The 21,253-nt window shown below is 35.2% G+C and overlaps 1 protein-coding gene across 10 annotated transcripts in view; it reads right to left on the reverse strand.

The window, feature by feature from the left end:
- SSBP2 (single stranded DNA binding protein 2) overlaps positions 1–21,253 on the reverse strand; it is a 402,367-nt gene that overhangs the window by 95,861 nt on the left and 285,253 nt on the right. The gene's annotated exons all lie outside the window — the stretch shown is intronic.

Raw genomic sequence — 21,253 nt, forward strand, 5'->3', positions numbered from 1 at the left:
TCACAGAACTTTAATAAGGTGTTATATTTAAATGATATATAAAAAACAAATAATAATATGACAAAATGATAAAAGTTTAAGCAAACCCTTTAAGGGACAGGCATCTGAAATGGTAACATCAGTAACAGGAGGTAAATATGTAAGTAATAAATTTGGAAATGGTAGTTGTAGGAGTTGGAAAAAAAGAACTCTCTTTTAAGATAATCCTTTTGTGTGTCATAAACAACATAATAAACTTTTTGCCTATAGGTGGCAACATATTATTTATTTGCTTTCTGATAATCTACAATTGGTAGCCAAAATAGAAGTGGTTAACAAAAATAAGGTGGTCAGTACACAAAAGTAATTAGGAAATTGAATAAGAGAAAGGAATTCGATTTGGAGAGATTACTCTTATATAAATAGTTTATGAAAAAATCAGATTGAAAAATTCAAAGGCTACTTGGTTCACAAATTATTTCATGGAATGCTAGAGCTTCATAATATAGGATTACAAAAAAACTTTGGGTTTAGACTCTTTGTAATCAAATCAAGGGTTTACATTTAATTCTTATACAGAGTAGCAATATATACAACTGTACCATAACCATGAATTTTTTAAAGTTTTTATTTTTATTTATAACCATGAATTTAATTTCTCAACCTGGTTAGACATATTACAAATGCTGAGAGCAGTCAAGAAGGAACCAGAAATATTCTATAGACAGATTAGTATAAATCCAACAGCTCTGTTATGGAAAGAACTCAAAACAAATCCTGAATCTAATGCATCTGTTGCACTGTCCTCACCTATATATCCATATTCATTCATGGAGTAATATTCTATTAGAGGATGTAATAAAAAGCTAGTATGTCTGCAGCACATATTTCCTGGTAGATAAACTGAGAAAAATAATACTGTTTATTCTATAGCACTGGCAGTTATTAATAACGAAGGCCAATGATTTTAATATTTCCTAAATGTGGCTATTTGAAGAGTTGCTAACCTGTGAATGCTAAAGTTCTGAACTTCTGATAAAGCTTATAAGCATAAAAGGAGAACTATTTCTAAGTATTAAGATGAAACATTAATTTATTATTATTTTATAAACATTGATTTTAGAGAGAGAGAAGAAGTGGAGAGAGAGAAAAAGAGAAAGAGAAACATGGATTTGTTGTTCCACTTATTTCTGCATTCATTGGTTGATTCCTGTGTGTGCCTTCACTGGGGATCGAAACCGTAACCTTGCTGTATAGGGACAATGCTCTAAACAACTGAGCTCTCTGGCCAGGGCCTAGATTATTCTATTTTAAGCAAAAGCATGCAATTTTATTTAGGGTACATTAACTGAATACCTACCATTTGTCAGATACTGTTCTATTTCATTTTATATACAAAAACTCAAGTTTTTTTAAAAACATAAAAAGCAAATTTCCTTTTTTCATTTTAACTAAACTTGTATAAGAGTTGAATAACAATGTTAGAGTAAGAAAAAAATTTACCACCAGACATGTATCCTCTTTAAGTTTGAATATATATATGATTAAGACAGATCTAAGGAAGAAGAATTTTATCTACATCCTTTGACAGTCACTTTCTTTCAGGGGAAAGTTGCTCTTAGTTCTAAAAGCTAGACATTTGATGTCATTATTATTCTAATTAATTGCAGAATAGAAACTTGTTTTTGCAATACAAAAGACATTAAAAAATAGAAGTTTATAAACCACACTCATCTATACTTTTATAGAAATGCATATTATAATGTATAGTTCAAAGACGCTATTTCTCCCTCAATTCTAGTTGCCTAGAAAGTATAAAAAAGAAGATTTTGCATACCAAAGGGAAAAAAATGTTTGTTGGCAACTAAACTAAAATTCAACAAGTAAAGATGTGGGGTCATCATTGGCTTCATTACTTTTTTTGGAGGGAGGAAGGGACTACATAGTTTATAGGTATATAATATGCTAAACTTTTTCTCAAAGTTCTTCATTTTATGTTTCCTATGGTTTTTTTTCAGCTATTATTTAAAAGTGAAACAAAAGAATCAGATGAAGATTTAAGTAATATGTCTTTAAAATGCCTGCATTTAAGTTTATGACTCCAAAATTATTTAGTAAATTTAATCAAAATATATAGCCAAACACTCTCTTAAGCTGTGCAGTATAGCAGTTAATGTTCTGCTCTTTTGATGTTAATATTCCAGTAAGGAAAGCGAGGCAGTAGTGCTATGGAGGAAAAAAAGATCAGGGAAGAGAGCGTTTCCAGTATAGGGAGTAGGGGTTATAATTTCAAACAGGACAATCAGGAATAAATCAATCAAACAAACTAATGGATCAGAACATGGTGACTAATTGATTTGAAATATCCCTTTTACTCCGTTGTTGATACTAGCTTCCTACGTTTCAAAATGCATCAAATTCTTACAGTTTGTACCTATTCCTTGATAATCATAAAAATATTTTGTAGAAATTTTTCTTTCTAGATAATCATACTTTGGGCATAACAATAGAGGTGTCTTGAAAATAAGGAGTTTTAGAGTATAGAGCATGATGCTTTCTGGTGTGACAGTAGTTTCGAGCCTTGGCCTAAAGACACAAAGTGAAGTGAACAGAACACGTAATAATCCAGTTTGTTTACCCAGTACAAGGCACTAGTTCAGAGCACTTCTGCCCAAACTTCACTTTATGGACCACATTTTTGAAATAAGCAATCTACCCATTCACAATTGTCCACTGGGATTTCTTGACAAAGATAATAACTCTCTTTGCTGTACTATGTGGACTCAAGATTTAGTGTATGATCTGGTACACCATGTTGATCATTAACAAATACTTGTGTGATAATAAACATTACAGAGGCTCTAACTGCCTAACTTGCTCATTTATATACAGCAGCAATATAAATAATACATGCCTTGAAACTGAGAGCTAAATACTGATGAGCACTTGGGGTGCTTGTACATCTTGGTTTCTTTGGATAAATCCCCAGAAGTGGAATCATTGGGTCATAAGAGTTGGGAATTGGTAGTTACAGATAGTCTTGGGATATAAAGTACAGCATAGAATATATAATCAATAATATTCTAGTAACTATGTATGGTGCCAGGTGGGTACTGGGAATACCAGGGGGAACACTTTGTGCAACATTATGCTGCACACCTGAAACTAATACAAATAATACTGAATGCAAACAGTACTTTAAAAAAATACAAAAAAAAAGTAGGTGGTCTGAACTGAGATATGCACACAGGATTTTGAATACTTGATATGAAAAAAGACTGCAAATAGATTATTAATAATACTTTAAATTGATTAATTTTGAAATGATAATAGTTTAAATATACTGAATTAAATAAAATATTAAGATAAATTTTAATTTTACCTATTTATTTTTACTGTTTTAATGTGCCTAGTAGAAAATTTAAAACTACATATGAGGTTTGCATTCTATTTACTTTTACTTGATTGATTTTAGAGAGAGAGGGAGAGAGAAAAAAATATTTTTAAATAAAAATAAAATAAAATAAAAGCAATAGTAGTTATTGTTACAATTTTAATGCAAAGCACAAACACTTTAGCTGCTGGTTGAAGACATATTCTTAATTATACTAAGAAATCTTTCTATGCTTAAAATTCTAAAAACAATTTTCAAAGAAATCAGGAATAAAAAAGGATGTTTTGGGCTTTTCATATTTGATTAGTGTCATCTGGGTTTTCTTTTGGAAAGTACAATATAAGTAATCATATGCTTATAAGTTTCTTTTTTTAGAAAATTAAATTTAACAGGGTGACATTGATCCACAAGAGTACAAAGGTTGCAGGTAAACATCTCTGTAGCACTTGAACAGTTGATTATGTTGTATACCCATCACCCAAAGTTAAATAATTGTCCATTACTTTATATTAGTCCCTCTTAAACTTAAAGCATCACTGTGTTTCTTAGATAAGGTTGGTCATGAAGAATGATTCTTTTAATAAGATGATAGCTTACATTCGCTAACATTTTGTTGAGCACTTTGTATCTGTCGTCTATACGAGACGAGTTAGATGTTCTCTGCTGTATTACATCTTTCCAGCTTGGGCAACAGGGTCCTTCTACCTTCTCAAATGGATTATATAGCAAACTGTTTCTTTTCTTTTTTTAATTTTTAATTAATTTTAACTTATTGTGTTAACATAGATTCAAGTGTTCCACTCACTGTAACCCTCACCACCCACCCCCATGCTCCCCATTACACCCCCTTTGCACCCCTCCCCCAAACTCCCTCCCCCTTCCCTCTGGGATTTGTTGTCCTGTGTTATGTACTATATTTCCCCACGTATAAGATGCAACTTTTTAAAAAAAATTTGGGGTCTAAAAACTGGGTGCGTCTTACTCAGTGGTTGTAGATTTTTTTACTTGCATTTTCCACTTTTTTTTGCTTGTTTTTGCACTCATTGTTGAAGACAGTGATTGTCATCAGACAGATGAGAACAAGCTAATGGGTGGGAGTTTTGACAGTGATAAGTTGTATGTATTTTATAATGAATAAAACTTGAGTTCAATAACTTTATGTAATACTTTTTTTTTTTTTTTTTCAGATTTCAGGCCCCAAAATTAAGATGCACCTTATACATGGAAGCGTCTTACATATGGGGAAATAAGGTGTATATAATTTCACTAATCCCTTCACCTTCTCTGATCCCATCCCCTCCTCCCCCCTCCCTCTGACAGCTGTCCCTCTGCTCCCTGTGACCCTGCCTCTGCCTCTATTCCATTCCTCAGTTTACCTTGTTCATTAGATTCCACATATAAGTGAGATCACATGATATTTGTCTTTCTCTGCCTGGCTTATTTGGCTTAGCATAATAATCTCCAGGTCTATCCATGCTGTTGCAAAAGATAAGATTTCCTTCTTTTTCATGACCGTGTAGTATTCCATTGTGTATATGTACCACTGCTTTTTAATCCACTTGTCCACTGACAGACACTTGGGCTGTTTCCAGATCTTGGCTATTGTAAACAATGCTGCAATAAACATAGGGGAGCATATCTTCTTTTGAATCAGTGATTTGGTATTCTTAGGATATACAGTGGTACCTTGAGATACAAGTTTAATTTGTTCTGTAACCGAGCTCATAAGTTAGTCAACTCGTATATTAAACAAATTTCTCCCATTTAAAATAACTGAAATAGATTTAATCAGTTCCAGCCTCTAAAACATCCCCAAACCATCCTAAATTATGAAAAACGATGTGTTTTTAATTAAGAAACACACATGTATACTTTACCAATGCATAACAAAATATATGAAATAAAAGAAAAAAGTGTTATTAATACTGTATTATTACCTCAGAGAGATGAGTGTAGCTAACAGAGGTGAATGGCTGCACTAACACTAAGTATAAACTAAAACTGCATTTTCTTTACTTTAAACACAACTAAAACTGCACTTTCGTTACTTAAAATGAAACCACAAAAACTTAATTGCAAAAAAGTGCACTTTCTTAACTTTAAACTTAATCTAAGCTTAACATTACATATTTTTCATTTAATCATCACCTGTTTTTGCCTTTTTGGCTGCACTTTCGGCACTTTCACTTGCAGGACTTTTGAATAAAAATCTATCCAAAAAGGTTTGCTTTTGCCAGCCTTTTAAAATGTTACGGAAATGTGACAAACAAGTGTCATTAAATAAAAGTGCTTAAGCATGACCAGTTGAAACTTTTTCTGGGTGTTTCTTTTCAATGAAACTTGAAAGCTTCTCCCACATTGCCAGCATGTCTTTCATTTCACTTGTAGAAATCACTTCCTCTGACTCTACCTCCTCCTCACTACTAATCTCTTGCAGAAGCTCCGTATGTTGCATCATCTGTAGCTCCTTCAACTCCTCAGTTGAGAGTTCCTCCTCATGATCCTCGATGAGCGCGTTTACATCACCCTCATCTACCTCTAGACTCATCGACTTTCCGAGGGAAACAATCTCCTCCAATGCTTCTACCTCGGTCTTGGTCTCTGGTTCAAATCCTTCGAAGTCCCTGTCTGCAACAATATCAGGCCATAACTTTTTCCATACCGAGTTCAAGGTTCTTCTTGTAACCTCTTGCCATGCCAAGTCAATAATGTGTAACATATCATGATGTTGTAGTGATCTTTCCAAAACTTTCATAGGCTTAGAATTGAATTCTCAGTCACCTCAAAGCAGCAGCAGAACAAGTGCTTTGTGCAAAGCTTTTTAAAGTTGGAAATGACCTGCTGATCCATAGATTGCAAGATTGAAGTTGTGTTGGGTGGGTGGTAGAGGACTTTCACGAATTTGAACTCATCGAGAATGTCATCTAGAAGACCAGGTGGGTGGGCTGGAGCATTATCAAGAATTAATAATGCTTTCATTGGGAGTTTGTTTTCTTGAAGATATTTCTTCACTGCAGGACCAAAGACGAGATTTACCCATTCAATAAAAAACTGCTGCATAACCCATGCCCTAGCATTGGCATGCCACATAACCTGCAGTTTTTCTTTAAGAATCTTGTGAGTCTTAAAGGCTCGAGGATTTTCTGAATAATACACTAGCAGTGGCTTTACTTTACAGTCACAGCATTTGCACACAATGCAAGGGTCAGATGGTCCTTCATAGGTTTATGGCCTGGCAGCTTCTTCTCCTCTGAGGTGATGAAAGTCCTCCAGGGCATTTTTTTCCCAAAACAATCCTGTTTCATCCAACAGTTGAAAACTTGTTGGAGGATGTAGCCTTCCTTTACAATAAGCGCAGCAAAACGTGCGATGTACTCCTCAACTGCCTTAACGTCAGCACTCGCAGCTTCACCATGCCTCACCACCGAATGGATGCCAGATCTCTTCTTGAAATTTTCAAACAGCCATGACTTGCCTTAAATGTATCTTCTGCTGCCTCTTTTGAGGTTGATGGTTCTTTCTTCTTCAAGTTGCCATAAATAATACATGTTTTTTCGCATATTACAGTCTCCGTCACTGTATCTCCTGCCAGCTCTTTCTTTTTCACCCACACCAGCAGAAGCTTCTCCATTTCTTCATGGATATTTGTCCTTAATTGGGACAGAATTGTAGTTCCTTTCACTGGATTTGCGCTTTTGATGGCATCCTTTTGTTTAAGGATGGTACAAAGGTTGTACAGCCTTGCCAGTTCAATCACTTGTACACCACACTCATGTTTTTCTATTATTTCTTGCTTTACTTCTATCGACATCATTCTTTTCTTCTCACCACTGTCCTTTACACTCACTTTCTTCAGCCCCATGATAGCACACAAAAAAAGTTAGTAAAAAATGCAAAAATGATGCAAGAACATGTACAACACACGAGATTCGACTTGATTCTGCAGGTAACATGTGAGAAAGAATGAGATGCTGGTGTTGTGCTGCCGATACCAGACCCGTGCACCAATGCGCCAACTAACAGCAGTTTCCTGAATCATGGCTCGGAACACGGAATTTCGCTCGGATCTCGAACAAAAATATGGACCGAGTTGCAGCTCATATCTTAAAAAATTCGTATGTTGGTCTGCTCGTATCTCAAGGTACCACTGTGTTCCTGTATGTGGGAAAGCTAGGTCAAAAGGCAGTTTTATTTTTAATTTTTTGAGGATACTCCATACTGTTTTCTACAGTGGCTGCACCAGTCTGCATTCCCACCAGCAGTGCAGGAGGGTTCCCTTTTCTCCACATCCTTGCCAGCACTTATTCTGTGTTGTTTGTTAAGGAGCACCATTCTGACAGGTGTGAGGTGGTATCTCATTGTAGTTTTAATTTGCATTTGTCTGATGATTAATGACATTGAACATTTTTTATATGCCTATTGGCCATTTATATGTCCTCTTTGGAGAAGTGTTTATTCAGTTCTTTAGCCCATTTTAAAAAATTTTATTTTAACTTACTGGGTGTACATAGATTCTAGTGTCTCCCCACATACCTCCCCCCCAGCCCCCTTTTTTTTGTGGCAGAGAGAGTCAGAGAGAGGGACAGATAGGGACAGACAGACAGGAAGGGAAAGAGATGAGAAATATCAATTCTTCGTTGCAGTTCCTTAGTTGTTCATTGATTGATTTCTCATATGTGCCTTGACCAGCGGGCTACAGCAGACTGAATGACTCCCTGCTTGAGCCAGCGACCTTGGGCTCAAGCTGGTGAACCTTGCTCATAAAGAAATAGCTCCTTAACTGTTAGCAGAAGATTCTACCAATCCCATGAAGACTCTAGCCAAACTAATTTCTAGGGTAGGGAGATTATAACCACAACTGAAACCACAGTTTAGGATTCATCACCATGTCAATTTTGCTAACAGTCCCTGTTCTGACCCTGCACACACCAATTCAAAGTAACTAGAATGCAGCCTCAATCCCTATGCCAAAAGAGGGTCCATTTCTTATTTCTATTTGCCAGGCTTCTAGCCTCAGTTCCCATCTAAGTAGCATCTCAGTGTCTCCAAAACCAGAGTAGAACAGTTTGCTGAGTCCTTTTCTCATAGTACTTCTAACAGTACGTTCTGCTGCTGACCTTCCATTTCCACAGCTGAATCCTCACTACTTGCAATTGGGTTCCCTTGGTGCCAACAGATCCCATGCCTAGATCTCCATTCATTATTTCTTGCAATGCCACTCTTGGTGCATAGCACTTTCCATCTGCAGAGCATTTCTATTACTTACTCATTCTATACTATCCTAATGATGATCACTTGCATATATCTCTGCCTGCTACTAGTCTCCAAACTCTCTGAGGCAGATCTACTAACCTGTCATCACTTCCTCTCAATTGTCTGCTGTAGGACTTCTCTGAATTGCTTACTCTGTCATCCTAAAATGGTCCTGTCTTAGAATCCAAGGTACACTTGTTCTGATTGCATGACTTCAGAATCTCTATTTAAATTATTTTTAAAACTCTTTGTCCCACCTGACCAGGTAGTGGTACAGTTGATAAGAGCATTGGACTGGGACACGGAGGACCCAGGTTCAAAACCCCAAGGTTGTTGGCTTGTGCACAGGCTCAGCAACTTGAGTGTGGGGTCTCTGGCTTGAGTGTGGGATCATGGGCATGGCCCCATGGTCACTGGCTTGAGTCCAAAGGTTGCTGTCTTGAAGCCCAAGGTCACTGGCTTGAGCACAAGGTTGCTGGCTTGAGCAAGGGTCACTCGCTCTGCTGTAGCCTCCTTCCCCCGTCAAGGCACATATGAGAAAGCAACCAAAGAACAACGAAGGTGATGCAACAAAGAATTGATGCTTCTTATTTCTCTCTCCCTTCCTGTCTGTCTGTCTGTCCCTTTCTCTGATTCTCTCTGTGTCTCTGTCAAAAAAAAAATCTTTGTCTCAAAACAGATTAGTCATGGAGGCACAGCTCCATATCAATAGCATAAATCACTGCAATTTTTGTTTGGTTTTTCCAAGAAGAAGTTAATCATTATATACTCATCTTTTAAAAAGTCATTCTTTATGAGTCAAATATTTATGCAAACGACCTATCTCCTTTGAAATATCTTTTCTTTTTAAATTTACAGCTTTTGTAGTTCAAAAATTTTTTAATTTAGAAAATTAAATTTAACAGAGTAACATTGATAACAAGTATAACAGATTTCAGATAAACATCACTGTATCATTTGAATAGTCAATCATATTGTATATCCATCACCCAAAATCAAATCAGTTTCTGTCACTCTATTTGTCCCTCTTTACAGCCTCCCCACACCCCCTCCTTCCTCCCTACATCTCCCTCCCACTGGTAACACTGCACTCTTACCTCAGTTTTGACCCACCTATGTGTGAAATCATAGTTCTTAGCTTTTCCTGATTTACTTATTTCACTCAGTATAATGTTCTCAAGATCCATCCATATTGTTGTAAATGATGCTATGTCATCATTTCTCATGAAGTTAGAAGTTTCAAGTAAATAAGACTGAGTTTTTTTCCTTTAACAGCATTATTAGCATGAATCTAAAACAAAATGTATCTAATATAACAAATTTCCAAAAGCTTTTAAATTTTATCTATAATAGGTATTCTAATTTATTATGCTTAAGTAGATATTCTAATTCATTTTTTAAATTTCAATTATTTCTCTATTTCACAATGTTTTAGGATGATTCCTATACTAGCATTAATTATTAAAGCTTCAATATTTATTTTATTTAAAATATCTAATATCCCTAAGAAGTTGTTATTGTGCATAAAAAGAGAACTTGAAAGTAGCTTGAGCAGAAATACTACTGTTTAGTTTTAAAAGATGTTAGTTACTGCTTTCTTAAAAGTGGCATAACAGATGGACTACAAATGGCATAAAAAGAAAATAGTAAGATAATAAATACAAACACTCATTTACAATGGCTCTAAATGGGAAATAGGGCTAAGCCATGAAACTAGCTTTCTAAATCTTTTTTTAAATTAATATTTGAGTATAATTCTGCCACAAAGTTTGAAACTATTTAATTGCTGCCACAAGACAAAATAAAACATTGCCATATATTAGCCCATAAAAACATACAGAGTAAGGGATACCTGCAAAGGGTTCTTTTAAATATCGGTGTAGTTTTGGTGGTGAGCGAGATAATCTGAAAAACACTTTTACAAAGATCCTAAAGATAGTATCCATAAAAATACAGTTAGCCAGACCCGTCACTCCTCAGAACACTGGGGATTTCCTCTTGTGAAACTATCTGCCTTCGGACACTGTATACATTCTCCTGGGTCTTCTCAAGGTAAGAAATCTTTATTCTTAATGAGTTAATTTGCTTTTTGGAAGCATATAAAATCCATTTGGTATATGGCTTTATGAATAGTGGATAATAAGATAAAAAGATTTCAAATGAAAAGTTTTTAAAATATAACAGCTTTTTAAATATAAAATAGCACTGAGTTCAGCTCCAAAAAATTTTTAGCTTTTTAAATTTTATTTATTTATTTATTTTTATTTTTTGACAGAGACAGAGAGAGAGTCAGGAGAGAACAGATAGAGACTGACAGGAAGGGAGAGAGATGAGAGGCATCAATTCTTCGTTGCAGCACCTTAGTTGTTCATTGATTACTTTCTCATATGTGCCTTGATCAGGGGGCTACAGCAGATCGAGTGACTCCTTGCTCAAGCCAGTGACCTTGGCCTCAAGCCAGCTACCGTGGGGTGATATCTATGATCCCGTGCTCAAGCCAGATGAGCCCACGCTCAAGCCAGCGATTTCAGGGCTTTGAATCTAGGTCCTCCCCATCCCAGTCCAATACTCTACCCACTGCACCACTGCTTAGTCAGGCAGCTTTTTTACTTTTAAAAATAGCTGACATACAATATTATATAAGTTTCAGGTGTATAAAATAGAGATTTGACATTTATATGCCTTAAGAAGTGATCACCATAATACGTGTAGTCACCATACAAAGTTATACTATATTTTTTATTATGTTCCCTATGCTATACATTACATACCCATGAATTATTTTATAACAGGAAGTTTCTACTCTTAATTCCCTTCACCTTTCTGGCCCATCCCTCAAAAACCCTCTCCCCTCTGTCAGCCATCAGTTTGTTCTCTGTATTTATAAGCCTATTTCTGTTTTCTGTTACTTTTTTTTCTTTTTAGATTCCACATATCACTGAAATTGTATGGTGTTTGCCCTTCTCTGTCCAACTTATTTCACTTAGCATAATACCTCTAGGTCTATCCATGTTGTCAAAGGTTTCAAAGTGACCACATGATTGAGATGTTTTAAGTTTTTATATACTTTAAATCGATCTTTGACTTCATAATTTTCATTCATAGCACACTTTTTACCCAATAACTATTTGTGCCTACTATTATCTGATACTATGCCTAGTAAACCTTATTCTTATTCTAAGGAGTTTATAGTCTTAACAGGGAGAAACAGACAACTATACATGTATTTATTTACCAGTGTGATAAATATTAGTTAAAGAAAGTGAGAGATGTACTTTGGAAGGTTACAGAATGTTTCTTTCCTAGAAGTAACATTTAAGTTGAAAGCTGAATAAACAGTTAGTGATAAAGGGACAAAAAGGAAGGAAAAAGTAAGGCAAGAGAATGAAATTATGTAAACTAAAAGAATTAAGACATAAAGACCCTAGGACAGTGGTTCTCAAAGTGTGTGCCAGGGCGCAGTGGTGCACTCTAGAAGATTTCCAGGTGCACCCTATGGTATTCCAGAGAAATATCTTCCTGTTGGGGACCAAAAAACCAACAGGGCTTTTGGAGTTTGAATTTTTGGGGGACAGAGGTGTGGGGAATTGGCTGTAAGCTGACAGTTTGCCCAACCCCCCACCTCACTTGCCTGATTAGGTTGCAAAAGGCTGTTAAGCTGTGGTGCTGGATTGTTTACACTGCCCCCCATTCCCCAGAAAGACTGGAGGTAAGTTTCTTCTATCCTTTGTTTGATGCAAAGTTAAGATGACATGTATGGTGGGGGTTTTCTGCTCTTTGTAAAATTATTGGGTTGCCTTGGAAACATGATCAGAGACCACTGATTTGCTAATGGCCTCACTTTACCCTATAAATAAAGCAAGATGCGGTTTTGGGGCATGCTTTATTCTTGCCAGCAGCAATTACTGGGCCTTCCTGACCCCATATTGTCTTAATTCTGTGTATTTTCTTAATTCTGCACCATTCCCAGTCAGGAACTGGAATTATTAGCTGTGCTGGTTCACGGCATGTGCCCAGATATAAAAATAAATATAGTTACTCTATTATACCATTTCATTATGAAAATATCGCTCTTTTCGTTAACACATTATTATATTTATTATTAACACATCATTATATTAATTTTAGATAAATACAACCAAATAAAATGGATAGATTTTTAAAAAAGAAGCATGATATTGAAGAATTCGATTCTGGAAGTGAGCAAAAGTTAAGTGTAAATAAAATAGGACTTGGAGGCTGATGGGCAGAATTTAATTTATAGCATTTCTCATCACTTAACAGTGAACAATACGATTGGATTAGAAATCCATTCATGGAAGCTTCAAGTGATTTTGGTTTAACATTAACAGAAGAAGAACTGGCAGCTATGTCTACTGATCATGGATTGATGATTAAACATAAGGAATTGTCTCTTGAAGCCTTTTGGATTTCTATAAAAGAAGAATATGTGGTAATATCTAAAAAAGCTTTGAACATTTTACTACAATTTTCAACATCCTATTTATGTGAATTAGAATTTTCTACCCTCGACACAATTAAGAGTAAAAAGATAGGAATTCTTCAATGTATTGATAAAAAAATGAGAGCTCTGGCCGGTTGGCTCAGTGGTAGAGCGTCGGCCTGGCGTGTAGAAGTCCCGGGTTCGATTCCCGGCCAGGGCACACAGGAGAAGCGCCCATTTGCTTCTCCACCCCTCCTCCTCTCTTTCCTCTCTGTTTCTCTCTTCCCCTCCCGCAGCCAGCCAAGGCTCCATTGGAGCAAAGATGTCCCGGGCACTGGGGATGGCTCCTTGGCCTCTGCCCCAGGTGCTAGAGTGGCTCTGGTTGCGGCAGAGCAACACCCCGGAGGGGCAGAGCATCGCCCCCTGGTGGGCAGAGTTTTTTTCAAGCTCTCAGAATATTCATAAAGAATTGATCAAAACAAGGCCACAATAAAGCATAAAAAGTATTCAAGAATATATATTATATGGGTTATTTCTTAGAACACAATACAATAAAATTAGGAATAATAAAAAATCTTATTATTCAAAACTGTATACTTTTAGGAACTAAAAATAAATATTTTAAATTTTATAAAATCACAAGAAAATTGTTCATATTTAAGTTACAAAAGCCCTACATATCAAAACTGGCAAAGTATAACGAAAGCAGTTCTTAGAGAAAGGGTACAGCTTAAATGTGCATATTAGGTAATAGGAAAGATTAAAATTATTAAATGTTTTGGATTTACCCCTGTAAAGTAATAAATATAGGGAGCTCATTTTTGCTCTACTAAAATTTTATAAACACATTTATTATGGGTCCTGGCTGGTTTGCTCAGTGGTAGAGCATTGGCCTGGTGTGTGAAAGTCCCAGGTTTGATTTGCAGCCAGGGCACAAAGGAGAAGCACCCATTGCTTCTCCACCCTTCCCCTTCTCCTTCCTCTCTGTCTCTCTCTTCCCCTCCCACAGCCAAGGCTTCATTGGAGCAAAGTTGGCCCGGGCGCTGAGGATGGCTCCAAGGCCTCCGCCTCAGGCACTGGAATAGCTTTGGTTGCAATGGAGCAACACCCCAGATGGGCATAGCATTGCCCCCTGGTGGGCATGCTGGGTGGATCCTGGTCGGATGCATGCGGGAGTCTGTCTCTTTGCCTCCCCGCTTCTAACTTCAGGAAAATACAAAAAAAAACAAACAACAAACAAACCCCAAACACAACATATTATTATGTTTATACCCTGGACGTGGCACTTGCCAGATAGAGTTGAATGAAGTAGAATATAAGATTTTATTCTTAAGTTTATTGTAGAACAGAAAAAAGAAATGATTATTTAACACTGTAAGTAATACATATAATCAATTATAACATAGAGGGGTAAACCATAGCTATGGGGTGAAAATAACCATACTGTATGCTTTCTAAACCTGAAATAACATTGAAATGGGAAGACATGAGAAATACCTTAGAAGGAAACACCATTCAGATTTGAGAAAAATGATCATAAAGTGTAGAGTATTCCATTGCCTTGGTTAAAGTATTACATATTCTCTATGTTTGTGAGAAACTTGGATATTTATGCCTAAGCCAAAGCATTGCCACCTAACCTCTATACACTAACTCCCGATGTAGATCAGGAAAGATGATACTCAGAGCAGTCTCAGCCCTCTCTGCAATACCCAGGAGACCAGCCTCACCAAAGGCACACCAAAGGTAATTCAGAACACAGCTTATTGTAAGTGTTATAAGAATTCACATTAAGGTCCTGGCTGGTTGACTCAGTAAACAGTATCGACCAAGCATGCAGACGTTTGGGATTCAATCCCCAGTCAGAGCACACAGGAGAAGTGACCATCTGCTTCTCATTCCCTCTCTCCCCCTCTTCTCTCTCTCTTCCCCTTCCACAGCCAGTGGCTCAGTTGGTTTGAGCGTTGGCCTCAGGCACTGAGGATGGCATAGTTGATTCAGGCATCATCAGCCCCAGACAGAGGTTGCCAAGTGGGTCCTGGTTGTGGTGCATGCGAGATTCTATCTAACTCCCCTCCTTTCACTTGAAAATAATAATAATTATAATTCACATTAAGAAAAGAATGACTGATTATTAGAGTTAACCTCACACAGACAATCATGGTTTCATCTAAATCTTAAAGAAAAGTTGATGTTATAGAAAAAAAGTAATAAAAAACCTCAGACCAGAATAAGAATATGGGAAATGCACAAAGGAAGTAAGAAACTACAAAGTAACTACAGGAGATAGGAAACTGCTCTCCTTGATTAGCAGGAGAAAAAAAAAAAATGTATCCAAGAGATAAGACCTGTTGCTGGGAATTCTTAAATACCAAGATATATTAACATTTGTTTCAATGAATAATAAAGAGTTATTATATATCTCCAAGATAAGAAGAAACTCAACATGATCAGAACTAAAAAGAGAAATCGACAATTTTACTATTTTATGTAGAGATTTAAACACTTCTCGATAATTGATAGTGAATATAGAGAAAATCAGTAGGGGTATAAAAGACAAACAACTCTATAGATTATCTAGATCTAATTAAATTTATAAAACACTACAATCAACAATAGCAGAATATACTATTTTTAAATGTGTATTCTTGAAGCATTCACAAAATTAGACCATATTCTGGGTCATAAAACAAACCTCAATAAATTTAAAAAGATAGCACTCAACAGTTATTTGATCACAATAAAACTAAGCTAGTAATTGAAAATAGATATTATTGAAATCTCCATACATTTGGAAATTAATATTCTTTTAAATATCTGTGTAAAAGACACTGCATGAGAAATTAGAAAATATCTTATATTAAATGATAATGAAAACACTATATATCAATATTTGTGGGCTGTAGCTAAAGCAGTGCTATAGGGAGATGCATAGCATTAAGTCTTACATAAGAAAAGATTGAAAATCAATGACCAAAGCTTCCATGTTAAAAAGCTAAAAGAGTAATTCATCCAAACAAAAGCAGAAAAAAGGAAACAATAAAGATAAAAGCAGAAATAAATAAAATAGAATATTAAAGAAAAGAGAAAATTAATTTAACCAAAATGCAGGCTCTTAGAAAATTTAAAAAAATTGATAAACCAAATTCAAGAAAAGAGAGTATATATAAATCACCTTATCAGGGGATAGCTATAGTTATCCTACTTTTGTGGAAAGAAAATATGAATAACTACACAGCAATTGACTTTATGACAAAGAAGAAATAAACATACCTTGAAAGAAAAAACAATGACCATGCCTAGCCTTAAAGAAAAAGAAAATCTAAATATCTCTACATTTAATAAATAAATTGAATTCTTAATAAAAAAACCTTCCCGGCCTGACCTGTGGTGGTGCAGTGGATAAAGCGTCAACCTGGAAACACTGAGGTTGCCGGTTCAAAACCCTGGGCTTGCCTGGTCAAGGCACATATGGGAGTTGATGCTTCCTGCTCCTCCCTCATTCTCTCTCTTTCTCTCTCTTTCTCTCTCTCTCTCTCTCTCCTCTCTATAATGAATAAATAAAATGGTAACAAAACAAAAATTAAAAAAAACAAATAAAAAAAACCCTTCCCAACAACAAAATTTCAAGCCTGAATAAAAATATGCATTTCATATATGAGGCCAGTATTACTGACACCAAAACTAGCAAAAGAAAATACTAAGAAAACACAGATCAATACCTTTCATAAATGTACATAAATTATTCTACAAAATATCAGGAAAATAGAACACAAATAGAATATAAAGAGGTCAATTATGACCACATCACATCATGACCATGTGAGATTTTTTTCTATAAATGCAGTTTTAATATTTAAAAATTAATATTAATAAAATAAAGGTGTAAAACTACATGATCAATTCAATAAACAAAGGTATTTGCATTTGACAAGACCTATCCATACTTAAAAAAAGAAAAAAAATTTCTCAGCAAAATAAAAACAGAAAGGGACTTCCTGGATCAAATAAAGTCATATTTAATAATGAAAAAATGAATGCTTTTCCCTTAAGGTCAGAAATAAAGATGTCCATCATCACCATTTCTATTTGACATTTTATTGGAAGGCCTAGCCAGTGAAATTAATGCAAAAAAAAAAAGGTGTAGAGATTGAAAAGGAAGAAGTAAACTTGTCTTTATTCACAGGCAATATGATCACTGACTTGAGTGCGGGGTTACTGGCTTGAACATGGGATCGTAGACATGACCCCATGTTGAAGCCCAAGGTCACTCACTGGCTCGAGCCCAATGTCCCTGTCTTGAGCAAGGGGTCACTCACTCTGCTGTAGCCCCCTGGTCAAGGCACATATGAGAAATCATCAATGAACAACTAAGGAGCCACAGCAAAGAATTGATGCTTCTCATCTCTCTCCTTTCCTGTATGTCTGTCCCTATCTGTCCCTCTCTCTGTCTTTATCTCTGTCTCTGTCACAGGAAGAAAAAAAAAAAAAGCTTTTTCCTGTTGAGTTACTTTGGCACATTTGTCAAAACTCAAATGACCATTTAAGTATGAGGCTATTTCAGGACCCTATTTTATTTTATTCATCTAAACAGCTGTTCTTAAGCCAATGACACATCATCTTGATTACTGTAGCTATATAGAAAGTCTTGAAATCAACTAGTGTGAGTCTTCCAACTTTGTCTTTTTTTCAAGGTTGCTTTGGCTATTCCAAATTCTTTACTTTTCCATATAAATTTTAAAATTAACCTATCAATTTCTTCATAAAAATTTGCTGGGATTTTGATTGGGATTGTATGAATCTATAGCTCAATTTGGACTGAATTGGCATCTTGGAAATACTGTCTTTTATTCCACAAATATCATATATCTCTCTATATTTTCTTTAGTTTTTCTGAGCAGTATTTTTACTTTATAGTCTTAAACATATTTTGTTGAGTTTACCTAATTTTATAATTTTGATGTGATTGTTATGGTATTTTAAATTTTTTATTTTACAATTATTTGTTCATGGAATACTGAAATTTAATCAGTTTTTTTGTACTTGATCAAGCTAAAATCACTTATTATTTCTAAGCACTTTTTAAAATAATCTTACGTTCCAGTCTGACACTCTATCCCACTGTGCCACTGCCTGGTCAGGTGGCAAAAGACAATCTTTAACAAAGTTTGAGTAATTAATCTTAAACTGTCTTTGCCTCAGTTTCTTTATTTGAAATATGGGAGTGACCAATTTACCATGACGATCACTTAGTATATTATGTAATGTCTAATCACTGGGGTGTATACCTGAAATAATGTAAGTCAACTGTAATTAAATAATAAAATAATGTAAGTCAACTGTAATTAAAAAATAAAAAAGTGATTTAAAAATGGAATAAAAATGGAAGTAGGTGCCATGTGGACTTTTCCTGTGTGGACTTTTCCTGGACTCCTGCTCCCTGTGACAGCTCCTAACAGACTGAACTGTGGTTGGGTTGCATTTTTCAGGGATTTGGCATGGTGATGGGGCCAATTTGGACTTGGTGAACATGTTAAGGACACTACTCTTTTATGGATTCTTGCTGTATTGACCAAGAATTTGCTTAAAGGCTTTTAATCACTGTAAAAAAAATAGAAGTCTAGATAAAGAAGATGGGGCACATATACACCATGGTATACTACTCAGCTAGAAGAAACCATGACATCGGATCACTTACAGCAGAATGGTGGAAGCTTGATAACATTATATGCAGAGTGAAATAGCGAATCAGAAAAAAACAAGAACTGCAGGAGTCCCTACATTGGTGGGACATAAAAGCGAGACTAAGAGACATGGACAGGAGTGTGGTGGTTACGGGGAGTGGGGGAAGGGAAGGGGGGAGAGGGGGAAGGGGAGGGGGAGGGGTACAAAGAAAACTGGATAGAGGGTGACAGAGGACGATCTCTCTTTGGGTGATGGGTATGCAACAGAACTAAATGACAAGATAACCTGGAAATGTTTTCTTTGAATATATGTACCCTGATTTATTGATGTCATCTCATTAAAATAAAAATTTATTTTAAAAAAATGGAAGTAGGAATGAACAAAATTATCTACCTCAGTTAGGTTAGATGCTATAAAAACTAAATGAGTTAATACATGAAAAGTGGTTTATATTTGACCTGACACATGTTAAATGTTCAGCTATTCAATAATCTTACGCCTTTAAGTGAAAAGTGGGTGGAAAAACTAAATAAATGATCTAGAAAAATGATTCTAAGACAGTGGTTCTCAACCTGTGGGTTGCGACCCCGGCGGGGGTTGAATGACCAAAACACAGGGGTCGCCTAAAGCCATCGGAAAATACATATTTTATTTAAAAATGTATCGCGACCCACAGGTTGAGAACCGCTGTTCTAAGATGACACTTATAAATAAAATAAAAATTAAGGTAAATGGGAGATTTTGTTTCCCTGTAAGATTTAGAAAATTTCCTTGATTTTTAAAACTTTACTTATGGGCTTAATTCTAACACAGAACCGAAAAAATTACATTATTTTCAGAAATTGTGGTATTATTACAACAGTTGCTATCTCTTCTAAGAATGATTTGATTAATCTTCAGAAAGAAATTTTGAAATATTTTTAAATGTTCTAATTTCACTGAGTTTTCTGACTTTATTGTTTAAAACATGAACCAAAACTGTATTACGTAATTTCTACAATCAATACCTAAAAGTTAATTTACCTAAAAATATTCTTAACCATCAACATATTTCTCTTTTCACTGGGGTTAATTAGTTGGATAGAAGACAATGCTGTTGAGATCAAATAGCCAATCCTCATATGAATTTTTTTCTGCCACTAGGCTGCAAATAACATGATTAATTTTAGGTGATTTCTTAAAATGTCAGTGACCATCATGAACTTATATGACTCAAAAAATATGACACTGTGAATCCTTTCCAATATCAAGGGTTATATGTGATAGTTCTCTTCACAGTTATTATACTCATATATAGCTTCAATTATACATGCTCTATTCTGCAAATAGTAGTCATTCAATAACTATTCAATGAATTAAAGAATAAATTTGTTTTGTGACCTATAATATGATCTAACCTTGAGAATGTTCTGTGCATGCTTGAGAAGAATGTGTATTCTGATTTTGTTGAAAGGAATGTTTCTGTATATGTCTGTTAGGTTCATTTACCCAAAAGTATGTTTCAAAGTCTAGCATTCCCATGTTTCTTTTCCATCTGGATCATCTATCCATTGCTAAAAATGGCATGTTGCAACCCCTTACTATTATAGTATTACTGTCTATTTCTTCTTTTGATGTATTAGTGTTTTCTTAATATATTTAGGTGCTCCAATGTTGGATGTGTATATATTTATAATTTTTTGTCTTTTTGATGAGTTATAATGGTCTTCTTTGTCTCTTGTTACATTTCTGGCTGAAAGTCTACTTTGTCCAACATAAGTACAGTCATCCCTCACCATATCACAGTTCACTTTTTGTGGTCTCACTGTATCACAGACTTTTAAGTTATATATATCTAATTTTGTATCACAGATTTTTTGGTATATTGCGGGATTTTGCAGTATATATGTATTTTTATATATTTATTATTTTAATTATTTTTGTGGTAAAATAAGCATTTTCAAGCCTTAAAAATTTAAATATAAAAATATTAATTAAAATATATTAAAAGAATGTTAAATCAAAATAAAGCCTTAAAATATATAAATAATAAAATAAATATAAGGTCGCTACTTCATAGATTTTTGCCTATCGCAGGGAGTTCTGGAACCTGACCCCTGTGATAGACAAGGGACCACTCTACTCCTGTTCTCTTTTGGTTTCCATGTGCATGGAATATCTTTTCCTATCTCTTCATTTTGAATCTATATGTGTCTTAAAAAGAAATGAGTCTCTTCTAGGCAGCATATAGTAGGGTCTTTTTTTTATTATTATTATCCATCCAGCCACTTTGTGCTTTTGATTAAAAAATTCATTCCATTTACATTTAAAGTAATCATTGATATCTAAGGGTTTACCATTGCCATCTTATTACTTTCTGTTTTGCAGTTCCTTTGTTCCTTTTTGACTCTCTTGCTGTGTTCCTTTGTGAATGGTGATTTTCCACGGTGGTATGCTCTGATTCCTTTGTCTTTTTTTTTTTTTTTTGTATTTTTCTGAAGTGAGAAGCGGAAGGTGGC

Source organism: Saccopteryx bilineata, chromosome 4, assembly GCF_036850765.1.
Source record: "Saccopteryx bilineata isolate mSacBil1 chromosome 4, mSacBil1_pri_phased_curated, whole genome shotgun sequence".
Lineage (NCBI taxonomy): Eukaryota > Metazoa > Chordata > Mammalia > Chiroptera > Emballonuridae > Saccopteryx > Saccopteryx bilineata.